We start from the raw sequence: 10,194 nt of genomic DNA on the forward strand, positions 1-10,194 counted from the left end.
ACTAATAGAGGATCATCTCGACATTTTGAACATTTTCTTGGCTTGTCAATACAGTATGAAGGTAAAATCAAAATAAGACTGATTAGGAAAATAAAAGGAAGAATAAATGCACAAAAAAACCATAATGCAAACAAAATTATGTAATAGGAATGGATTGGTAACTTATAGCAAATGCTCGTTTAGCCTAATCAGTAAAACAATTAGTGTGGGTCACTAATATGGTCTTTATTTACAATTTATATGTAATATTTTCATCACAAAAAATATTTTTATTCATATTCAGCAAAAAAAATAGTCAATCATCACTGTTTAGAGAAAAATATACATATATATAGATAGATATAACAGAGAGCGGCTAGCTGCCTTGCGGTTGCCAGTTTGTCTTTTAAGGTTTGTGAGAGGTACGTGTCTACGTATTCGTGTCGTCAGTGGACAGTGACATATATTGAAGACCACGGGAGTTAGGAAGCTAGCAGTGGGTGTAAGTGACGAGGCGTTGAGCAGCTCGGTGAGTACTGAACAGGGAAGCTTAATTGGTACAGAGTATGCATTTGTTCCAAGTGTTGTGTTCAAAGTTAACTAGCTGTCCCCTTGTTTCCCTGTCACCTGTGCTCATAATAGCATGTTGTGTTCCTAGCTGTCGTGCGAACTGCGGATGCTCAAAGGAGTGTTGATAAACATATATGTGCGCTGCTGAAGACTTAGTTGAATGATTAGCCACAAATAGCGATGAAACTGATTATGTAAACCAGTAGTTCACAAACTTTTTTTTTTCGTCTTTTCCCCTTTCAACCAGTTCACCTGTTAGGATTTCCTCCTTCATAGAGTGAAAAGGAAATGTAAAAACTCGTACAAAGTCATTACTAAAGGCAATCCTAGCATAAATTTTGATTTGTATTTATATATAGTACTTCAACAAAACTTAACAACCATATTATGAGTTTTTGTTTTTTTTTCTGTCGGCCAATAGCTGGTAGTTTTTATTTCCCTCAATAGATTTTCCCCCTGAAATCCTAAAATTTCCCCAGGTTGGAAAATAGTGCTGTAAAGTATTAACAACAGTCCGGCTTTTGTTCGTAAACAAAGAGCAGACAGCTTCGAACACGCACACACGCAGATGTGTACACAGAGGATAGACTTTGGAACAAGTGCAGTGGTGGTGATGGTGGTGGTGGTGCAAGAGACGAATTCCACGCTCTTGTCTCACTGTAAAGGGGAAATTGTGGCACTGCGTGATATGTATGCAGTGTTCAAAAGTATTATACTTAATAAGCCATTTCGTTTTGAATATGTTTATTTCATACTGCATGTATTTTTGCATAATTTCATAAATTTTGATGGAGATGCATTGCTTACTTATTCATAAAGTCTGAGTGGATTCAATCAACTCAGTTCAATTCATTCTACACACACACACACACGGAATCCGGACAATTTGGCCACGGACGATTTGGCCACGGACGATTTGGCCACGGGATGTCACCCTAGGACGTTTTGGCCACGGTGGGTAGGACATTTTGGCCACGGGAGAAAATACTAGGAATCTATTGCACTTAGTAGCTTGCTTATTAAGTAAAGGAAAAAATCTCTAGTCTGTTTTATTATCCAAAAAAGTTCTCTAATCTGTTCTGTTATTAAAAATGTACTAAAATTATTTAAAATTAAAAATAAGAACAAAATATTCATGAATGTATTTAAAAGGGCTACACATTTGGCTGACCACCTCTAAGGTTATGACTTATGCCACGAAGGAATTCTCCAATGGTCTTCTTGCCTTCGTTCAGGTCGAGTACAAGATTGTGGAGTCGTGTCTGCAATTCTTGATAATTTTTTAGGTTAGGTTAGGTTAGGTTAGGTTAGGTTAGGTTAGGTTAGGTTAGGTTAGGTTAGGTTAGGTTAGGTTAGGTTAGGTAAACTGAAGCTTCACTCTTTTAATCTCAATCCCATAACACATTATGAACGCCTGTAAATTGAAGCTTCACTTCTGTCTCACTTAGAAAATATAATAAATACGAATATTAATAATAATTGTGAAAATATAATAAATACGAATATTAATAATAATTGTGAAAATATGTAAATAATACAAAATATAATATATATTACAGTAAATATGTTTCATGGCCAAAACGTCCACCTTGGGAAGTTCCCGTGGCCAAAACGTCCTACGGTGACATCCCGTGGCCAAATTGTCCGTGGGCAAATCATCCGTGGCCAAATCGTCCTACACCCCACACACAGAGACACACAGCAGTCAGCGCGGGGTGGTACACTAAGCAGGGTGGATGCTAACGTGCAATGCAATTTCGTGGGTCCAGGGCGAATACTGGTTAGCACGTTAGTCAGATTGAGCTAAATAGTGCAGCTGTTTTTATAAGATTACAGACTGGAACTGCAAAGTGGTTGGAGGTGACAGGTGAAGAGATGTGGGACGGGGACAGGTGTGGGCAGCTGGCTTTGAGAGGATACAGGAGATTAAGGAATGCAAATCATGAGATGAAATATCCGTCGGTGTGAGTGGAAAAGGTAGGAAGCCGCTTTATTGATTAACTGAGACACGGCAGGAAGACAGGTTAAAGTATTAAGTCGCGGGAGGAATCACTCTTGACAGAAAGCACTACGAGTATATTAAAACTATAGGCTCAACTCATGATGCTAAGTCACTTCGCGCCTCCATCAAAGTGCAGTTTTGATCAGCATTGTTTCGTCATTACTGGGCGGAGGTGGGCGAAGACTGTAATCCATGTCTGTGCTGAGTGAAAGCCCCGCCCACACTCAATTTGGTCCTGTCACCTGTCACCTCTCTCTCTCCATTACTTGCTTTGTATACTGAGTTGTTGCAGGCAAGCCAAAATGTAGGTAGTGTTCTGTCACACAAAATATATGTATCTAAGACCTACATCAGTCAGAGGAACCAGAACAACGCGGCACAAAATCATTTCATTAAACTTGAGAGGCCAAACCAGATTTTAAAATTAAAACTTTTTTTTTTTTTTTCGTTCAGGTAGTTCCAATTCCTAATCATGTATAAGTTATATTTTTAATAAACATTATTAACTGAGTGTAACAAGCATGGCGAAGCGTTCCCGCGGTGTTATTATTACTGGAACTGTTCCAGGCCAATGTACGGCTCGTTGTGCGCCACCATTTGCTGTCTCATTTGTAGATATGAATTTGTTGTCTGTAATATCTTATTATTTACTGTGCAGCAACCTCTGGCAACTTGTTAACTGTGTATATATGAAACACTCATTATGATACTTACTTATTATTAGGTTTAGGGGAAGCATAGTTACTAGCGAAATGTATACGTATTAAAAGTTTGTGTGTGTGTGTGTGTGTGTGTGTGTGTGTGTTTCAGCACTCAGTGAGATAACAAGACCTTTCCTGCATCGTGGGGTATATTCATCAGTCCAAAGGATCATTCAGCAGACACCGACTGACCCACAGGAAAACTGGCTTATAAAAAGCATCGCCGCTTGCATAATACAGATAATTAAGTAACATTTTAGCTTGTTAATATAAAGGTGGCACAAGTGAGGAGGGATAGTGGGAGCTAATGACTTTGGAAAACAGAAAAAAAAGATGAAAAAGCAAGATATTGATTGCAGTGGATGCGGGTGGCTGTCGTGGGCACCACATCCCGCAATTTCATCCCAGTGGTATTGCAGTACAGTTTGCTCTGAAGCAATATTTGCACCAAGTAAAAACTAAAGGTGCTGCGTAAAGGTGACGAAGTTCCCAAAAGTAACTCAATGTAGAATAGTTTCACTAGAAGAATCTGTGGTTTTCTGGGTGAACAGCTATTATTTAGAAATGTAAAGTTATACTTACATTTCACGTTGACTCTTGCGACGGCCGCTTGTGTCCACGCCGCCAGCAGCAGCCAGGGTGCTAGTCCGCCCAGCCCAGGTAGACTTGGCAGACCGTCCGTTGCCGCCCGTCTGCATGCAGCCACCAAAGCCGTCATGGCTTTCCTGCACGCCTTGTAAGGCACCACCTCCAACACCGCCGCCGCCGCCACCCGCCGGCACTAGTCACTGACTGCTGCTGCCACACACCACACACCCACCTTTGGCCGCCCTTACTAATGCCCGGCGTGTTCAGTGTTCAGGGCGGGAAATGTCAAACCGCGGCATAAACTTTTCTGTTTCACCACACCAGTTCTTGTGTTTCCAAGCTTACGACAACTGAGTGAGTGTATGGCTGAGTGAAAGAGACGTCACAAAGTTCTCACCTGCCTGTTTGCTCTTCCCTGACCTCCTCCTCACTCTCGCTCTCTCTGCTTCTCCCCAGCTACCGTCCATATCTCCCTCAGTAGTCACAAGCACTCATCCCTGAAGCACCTCTCCCTCTCCCTGTCCCTGCCGTCCCTGTGCCTTGCCCTCCTCACTGCAGGGCACTCGTTTCCCTTCTCATCCCTTGTCACAGCAGCGTTAAAGAGAAAGGCGAGTCTCTCTCTCTCTCTCTCTCTCTCTCTCTCTCTCTCTCTCTCTCTCTCTCTCTCTCTCTCTCTCTCTCTCTCTCTCTCTCTCTCTCTCTCTCTCGTACCCCCGGGCCTCATCGTTACCGTTCACCTTTGCCTTGCACTTGATCCGGTTTACCATCCAACTCTAATTCATTTTTATTCTATTATTTTTTTCAGCTTCTCTTCCCCATCCATCTCTTCCGTATCTATTAACCTCACCCTCCCTTCCGGTGAGGCCCACAGCAATGATCTACAGTGCATCTCTCTTATCACCAACGAGGATTAGTCCTAAGACCTTCCTGTTTTCTCACGCTCACTGTTTATTTTATATTGTTAGGAAGGTATATCTGCATGTGTATATATGTATTACTCTTGTGCGTGTGTATGTGTGGTGTGTTACGTGATATATCCTCCCTTAAGTCTTGTATGTGTGTGGTGCTATCAGTGTGTGTGTGTGTGTGTGTGTGTGTGTGTGTCAGTGTGTCGTGGCCATCACCACCAGTATTAATACATCCCCGAGCCTTGCACAGCACAGCACAGCACAGCACAGCACAGCACGGCAATGCCAACAACATTGAGGGTCTTGTGCACAACCTGGAAGAAAAAACAGAGAGGGGAATTAATTAAAAAAAAAAAGTAAAGCGTGATTCTTCATTTGGCATGATAAAACAACATTGAAAAGGAATTCTGAAAACTTACTGAAGGAAATGGGGAGTAAAGTGTTATCCCTGTTAGTGTATGTGTGTGTGTGTGTGTGTGTTCAGGAATTGAAGCATAGCAGGAGATTGATTGAAATTTTATTGTGTGTTGTGTGCTATGCGAGTATTTGGGGGATGGAGGAAGGTGGTGGTGGTGGTGGTGGTGGTGGTGGTGGTTGTGATGGAGCACTTCCTAGTCGACACCGCCGTGCTCTTTGTTATAATACATATATAAATCTCTATAGTATTGAATGTACCTATGTATGCAGCTTAAGTGCGTCTTTATGTACACGTGTCGGCTATTGATTCAATGATTCTTTACTAATTTATTCAATCTTTTTCCTCGAATCATCGCCAGAAAACAAAGGTGTAAATTTCACCTTCCGGTTTCTGTCACTCCCTCTGCCACAGTGAATGTCACACACACACACAAACACACACACACGCACACTGTCGTCAGAGAGAGAGAGAGAGAGAGGGAGAGAGAGAGAGGGAGAGAGAGAGAGGTGACTTGTTTTACTTTTTTTTTTCTTGAGTACAACAAAAACTCATGTGGATTTTACAAGTGGTTCAGTAAGTCAGTTAGTTGAGAGTGGTGTTGCTTTGGCGTGTTTCTTGCTAACAGCTATTCTCATACAGCAGGAGGATAATGTAAAAATTATGCACATTACAGAAGCAAATAGCGGCATATGCTTTAGTGAATCTGCATAAAAGTCGCGTTGTAGTCTCTTATGAGCGGAGGGAAATCGTGAAAGAGAAGCATGACGTGCCGCTCTTTTTAGCAGCTAGGCAACAAAGCAGTGTAGCAGACACCGGCGCTTTGCCAGCACGGACCTGCGCTGCTGACAGAGAGAGACCAGCGAGAACTTAATTACAAGTAGCTTTCGGCTGCTCAGCTCGGCCTGCAACACACACCCACACGCAGAAAGGTGGGGGGGGGTTCTGCTATAAAGAGGGAAGGGTCTGGGATGAACATGTATCTGTAGTAAATTTTGGTCATCGAGGCGTATTATCGTGTTTTACCCTTGATGAGGATCCATTTTGCCTGCCGGGGAGTGTGAACGCGGGGGCGGGTGTCGGGGTGACGCGGGAGGTTGTATGGCATGGGGCGGGGGTTGTTTGATGTCTGGAGTTAAGGGTGCTCACTTCCACTCGTTACAACTCTCCCGTAACCCCTCGACTTCCGAATACGACGAGGCTTGCCGTTAAATGTCGTAACACTGCGATGCTTTACAGTAAGTGCACAGTGGGCGTGCTATAAAGTTAGTCAGCTCCAGCCTAAAAGCCAAGTATACGATGTTTGGATGTACAGGGGCACGCTGTCCACTACTCGTAATCGCCGCTGCAGACACAGGCAAAAGTTTATTCTTGGTGTGCATCCAAAGGTCTGGGTTACAAACGCTGGCGTGCGTATGCCGCGGTATAGTTTTTACGCCTGTTGTTTGATGTGTCAGGCGCCAGATGAATGGTAAAGGCGGGTAATCGAGGCAAGAGCGTTCAGGCATCGCTACTGGTTCACCAGTTTTTTTTTTTCTCATGTCGCTGTGCCGTTTAAAACTATCTACAAACTACCCATCCGCGTGCACTCTTGCACTCCGTGTGAAGCACTCACTACACATTCAGTGCAGCAATTCAACTAAACGATGTACATGGGCCTTCATCTCTCTCTTCCACACACACACACACACACACACACACACACACACACACACACACACACACACGGCCAGACTGACACACTTGACGCCTGCGAGTGATGTGCTACACAGGGTTGGCGTGTGGGTTGTGTAGTGGTCGCCTCAAGCGCCAACCTGCTCACTTTTCATCAGGTGTTTTCATTACGTGGATGGCTTGTGTGGCTGGTGAAGGAGCGAACTGTCGCGGACCTGTCAGCCAGTGAATGACTCTCACGGCACTCAAGAGGCGGTAAATGTGGTTCCCTTCTCGGCAGTGGAGGGACGAGTGTTCCCTCATTCCGCCAACTGTAGCAGTGGTATATTGCACTGTGTGTCCTGGAGTACGCTGAGGATGCCTCATTCTAAGTATTGATATAAATGTCTTTTGTCTTCAAGTGGTCAAATGAAATTTTGTCTTAAACTGTTGTACAGCCATTAATTATAAGAGCAATAACCGGTGTTGGGGAAGCGTCAGGGAGTTAGTTCTCCCTCTGCCGTGACCCACGCGTTCACTTTGTCGCTGTCGGATGACAGGCGACACCCGCTCTGGAGTACATCCTTTCTTTTCTCATCATTCCTGGTGTATCCTCTCACATCCCTACTTAAAATACTAAACCACAGCCCTGCAGACTTCACCTCATAGGCTGCAGCTTACGTTATGCCAAGCGGTGGTCATTCACACGTCAGACTGGTCACGTGAGCCATGTCATGGATGAGTGTGGCCTTCCCCTTCTTCTCTACAAATAGTCAAGTAGCTACAGTTGTTTCCCGGGCGATGCAAACGTTAACAAAGCGCCATCAATCGTGTAGGCAATTATTTCATTTCTTTTTTTCACACATCATGCATGACTCAACTTTTTCAAGAGGCTAATGACTTGCACCGCCGTCTGGTGTCTGGCGAGCGGAGGCCACCCGTCTTGTGCTCAGCTTGGCACCGGACTCCCTCGCTGTAAAGCTGATGTCCCCGTCCAGTGTAACCCTTGCCTCTAAGCGGAGTGTCATAAATGTCAGCTGAGGCTTTGTAATGATTACAGCTCGCTAGTTGGCTTGCTGCAAGTTACTGTGCAGTACACACTGGCAACAGTAGCAATTCTTGCAGCGTCGCTATCGAACGTGCTATAGAGGAACAATTAGCCAGTGGCTTCGGGCAGTGAGCCTGACAGGCTGCAACGTGCGGCCTTCACTCCGATGCTTGTCCCTCACCACAACGGAGTGGCGTTGAAGATGAATTTGCTAATAGCTCTGATTTCAGTGGTGCGTGCAGCCTCCTTGGATATAGGAATTGGTTATGACTCTGAGCCTAAGTAGTGCACACTACAGGAAGAACACCTCGGCCATGCTCTCGCCAAGCTACGCCCAACTTGCCTGCTGTATCACAGCGCATCGCTCCCAAGCGCTGTGGCACGCTTATCTATATACCTGTTGCTTTCTTAAGCTCTTGAAAATAAACTTACTAATAACTGAAGATGAAAAAGCAAATAATTCCATCATCAAGCAATACAGAATAACCAGAAGTGCAAATTTTCTGTCTATTTAATGGGCGTGAATCACACTGAGTTGAAACTAATAAAAGATGCATGGAGAGGCGCACGCAGAGTGACAAGTCCGGGAAGATGCAATAAAGTGCAGAGATGAGGCCAGGAGATTTTATGAACTAAGCTGGCACACACACACACACACACACACACACACACACACACACACACACACACACACACACACACACACACACACACACACACACACACACACACACACACACACACACACACACACACACAGCAGCAGCAGCAGCGGCAGCAGCAGCAGCAGCAAACACCCCACAGCCTATGTTTACACCACACACTCCGTCGCTTTCTCCTCCCTTCATTCACTCTTATTTCCTTCCCCTTGTCATAATTCTTCTTCCTCCCGCCTCTTACATCCTCCTGTCCCTCTCAGCCACTCACTTACTTCATTCCTCCCGTCCGATTGCATTCTGCCACGCCAAAAGAGGTTTTCACGTTCATTCTCCTCCCCTTCCTCGCACTACTCTTTTCCCAACATCCTCCTTCCCTAACTCTCCTCACCACACACGTGCCCTCCATCCCTGCCTCTCCATCTCTCCCCTCCTCACCCCCTCACTCTCACTCCCTCGCCTCCTCACTCAAGCCCCGCTACACTGCAACAACGATAAATATTCACGTTCTCTTCCCATCCTCTCCTCACATGCACTTCGTTCTTTCCGCTCCCTATCATCCGTCTCCCTCTCTCTCTCTCTCTCTCTCTCTCTCTCTCTCTCTCTCTCTCTCTCTCTCTCTCTCTCTCTCTCTCTCTCTCTCTCTCCCATCCTTTCCTTCCTTCACAACCCCTAAAATTTTCGCCACCCCACCCCGAGCCATACCGCCTCGCGCCTCCCCGCCTCGCCCAGCGCCGCCACGCCCCGCCTCACTCATTTGTCATAACTTTTATCATCGTCGGTAGAGTTCACGGTCAGTCTTAGGAAGGATTAGAGGGACGCGCCCGCCTAACACGACACTGGACCTTGCTGGACGTTGTGATGTCCACGGTGATGCAGTGGTGATGGTGGTGGTGGTGGTGGGGGTGGTAGTAATGAGCGGGTTGGAAAGACAGTAAGACAGACATCCCTGAAATAGTGAACAGCGGCCTGTGTGTGGTGAACTGGGGTTTGCCTGTAACGCGGTCATGTTGAGTGCTTGAAGACCATGCGTAGCTTACCGATGGAGGAAGCAGGAGGAGGATGAGTACTCGTATAGCAAACATGCCCACGCTTTCCATTACTACTTGAAGTCACGTGTAGTGTGTGAGTTTGTGGGTGCACGGGAGAAGGAAGGAAGGTTGCCAGGGATTGGGGGAATGGTGGGCAGAATGAGGTTAGCTTTTGTGGGGGGCTGGGGAAGAATCTGATGGAATCTGGACTGGTGAAAGAGGTGCGGGATGATGGGGTGAGTGAAGGCTGAAGAGGGAAGGAGGAAGGGGCTGGTGGTGGATTGGGAAGAAGCAGGAGAAGAAACAGAAAGAGGCGGTGATGTGTTTGTGATGGCGGTTCACGTTGCCAAAAACGAGGCTGGCTTGTGTTCTTTCCTTCTTTCATGAACATTTTCTATCTTTCTTTTAACCTATCTTCGTTGCCTTCTTCTTCCTCCTCCTCCTCCTCCTCCTCCTCCTCCTCCTCCTCCTCCTCCTCCTCCTCCTCCTCCTCCTTCTCCTCCTCCTCCTCCTCACAAGGGAGGCACCTGCAACACGATGAGACAGTTACAGCAGCACATCCAGTCAGGTTAGTACGTTTCTCACTAATGCAGAAAGCTTGAAGTAATATCTCTCTCTCTCTCTCTCTCTCTCTCTCTCTCTC

General features: G+C 45.6%; 1 long non-coding RNA gene across 2 annotated transcripts in view; it reads left to right on the forward strand.

Annotated features, from left to right (window-relative positions):
- Nucleotides 1–358: 358 nt before the first annotated feature.
- The window catches only part of LOC135099540 (uncharacterized), a 42,527-nt gene continuing 32,691 nt past the window's right edge, over nt 359–10,194 (forward strand). Inside the window, exon 1 of one of the 2 annotated variants that reach the window (XR_010268075.1) lies at nt 359–508. This is a non-coding gene — a long non-coding RNA (uncharacterized LOC135099540). The remainder of the gene's footprint in view (nt 509–10,194) is intronic. The other variant, XR_010268076.1, reaches the window with a different exon arrangement.

This window comes from Scylla paramamosain, unplaced genomic scaffold, assembly GCF_035594125.1.
Source record: "Scylla paramamosain isolate STU-SP2022 unplaced genomic scaffold, ASM3559412v1 Contig144, whole genome shotgun sequence".
NCBI classification, from domain to species: domain Eukaryota; kingdom Metazoa; phylum Arthropoda; class Malacostraca; order Decapoda; family Portunidae; genus Scylla; species Scylla paramamosain.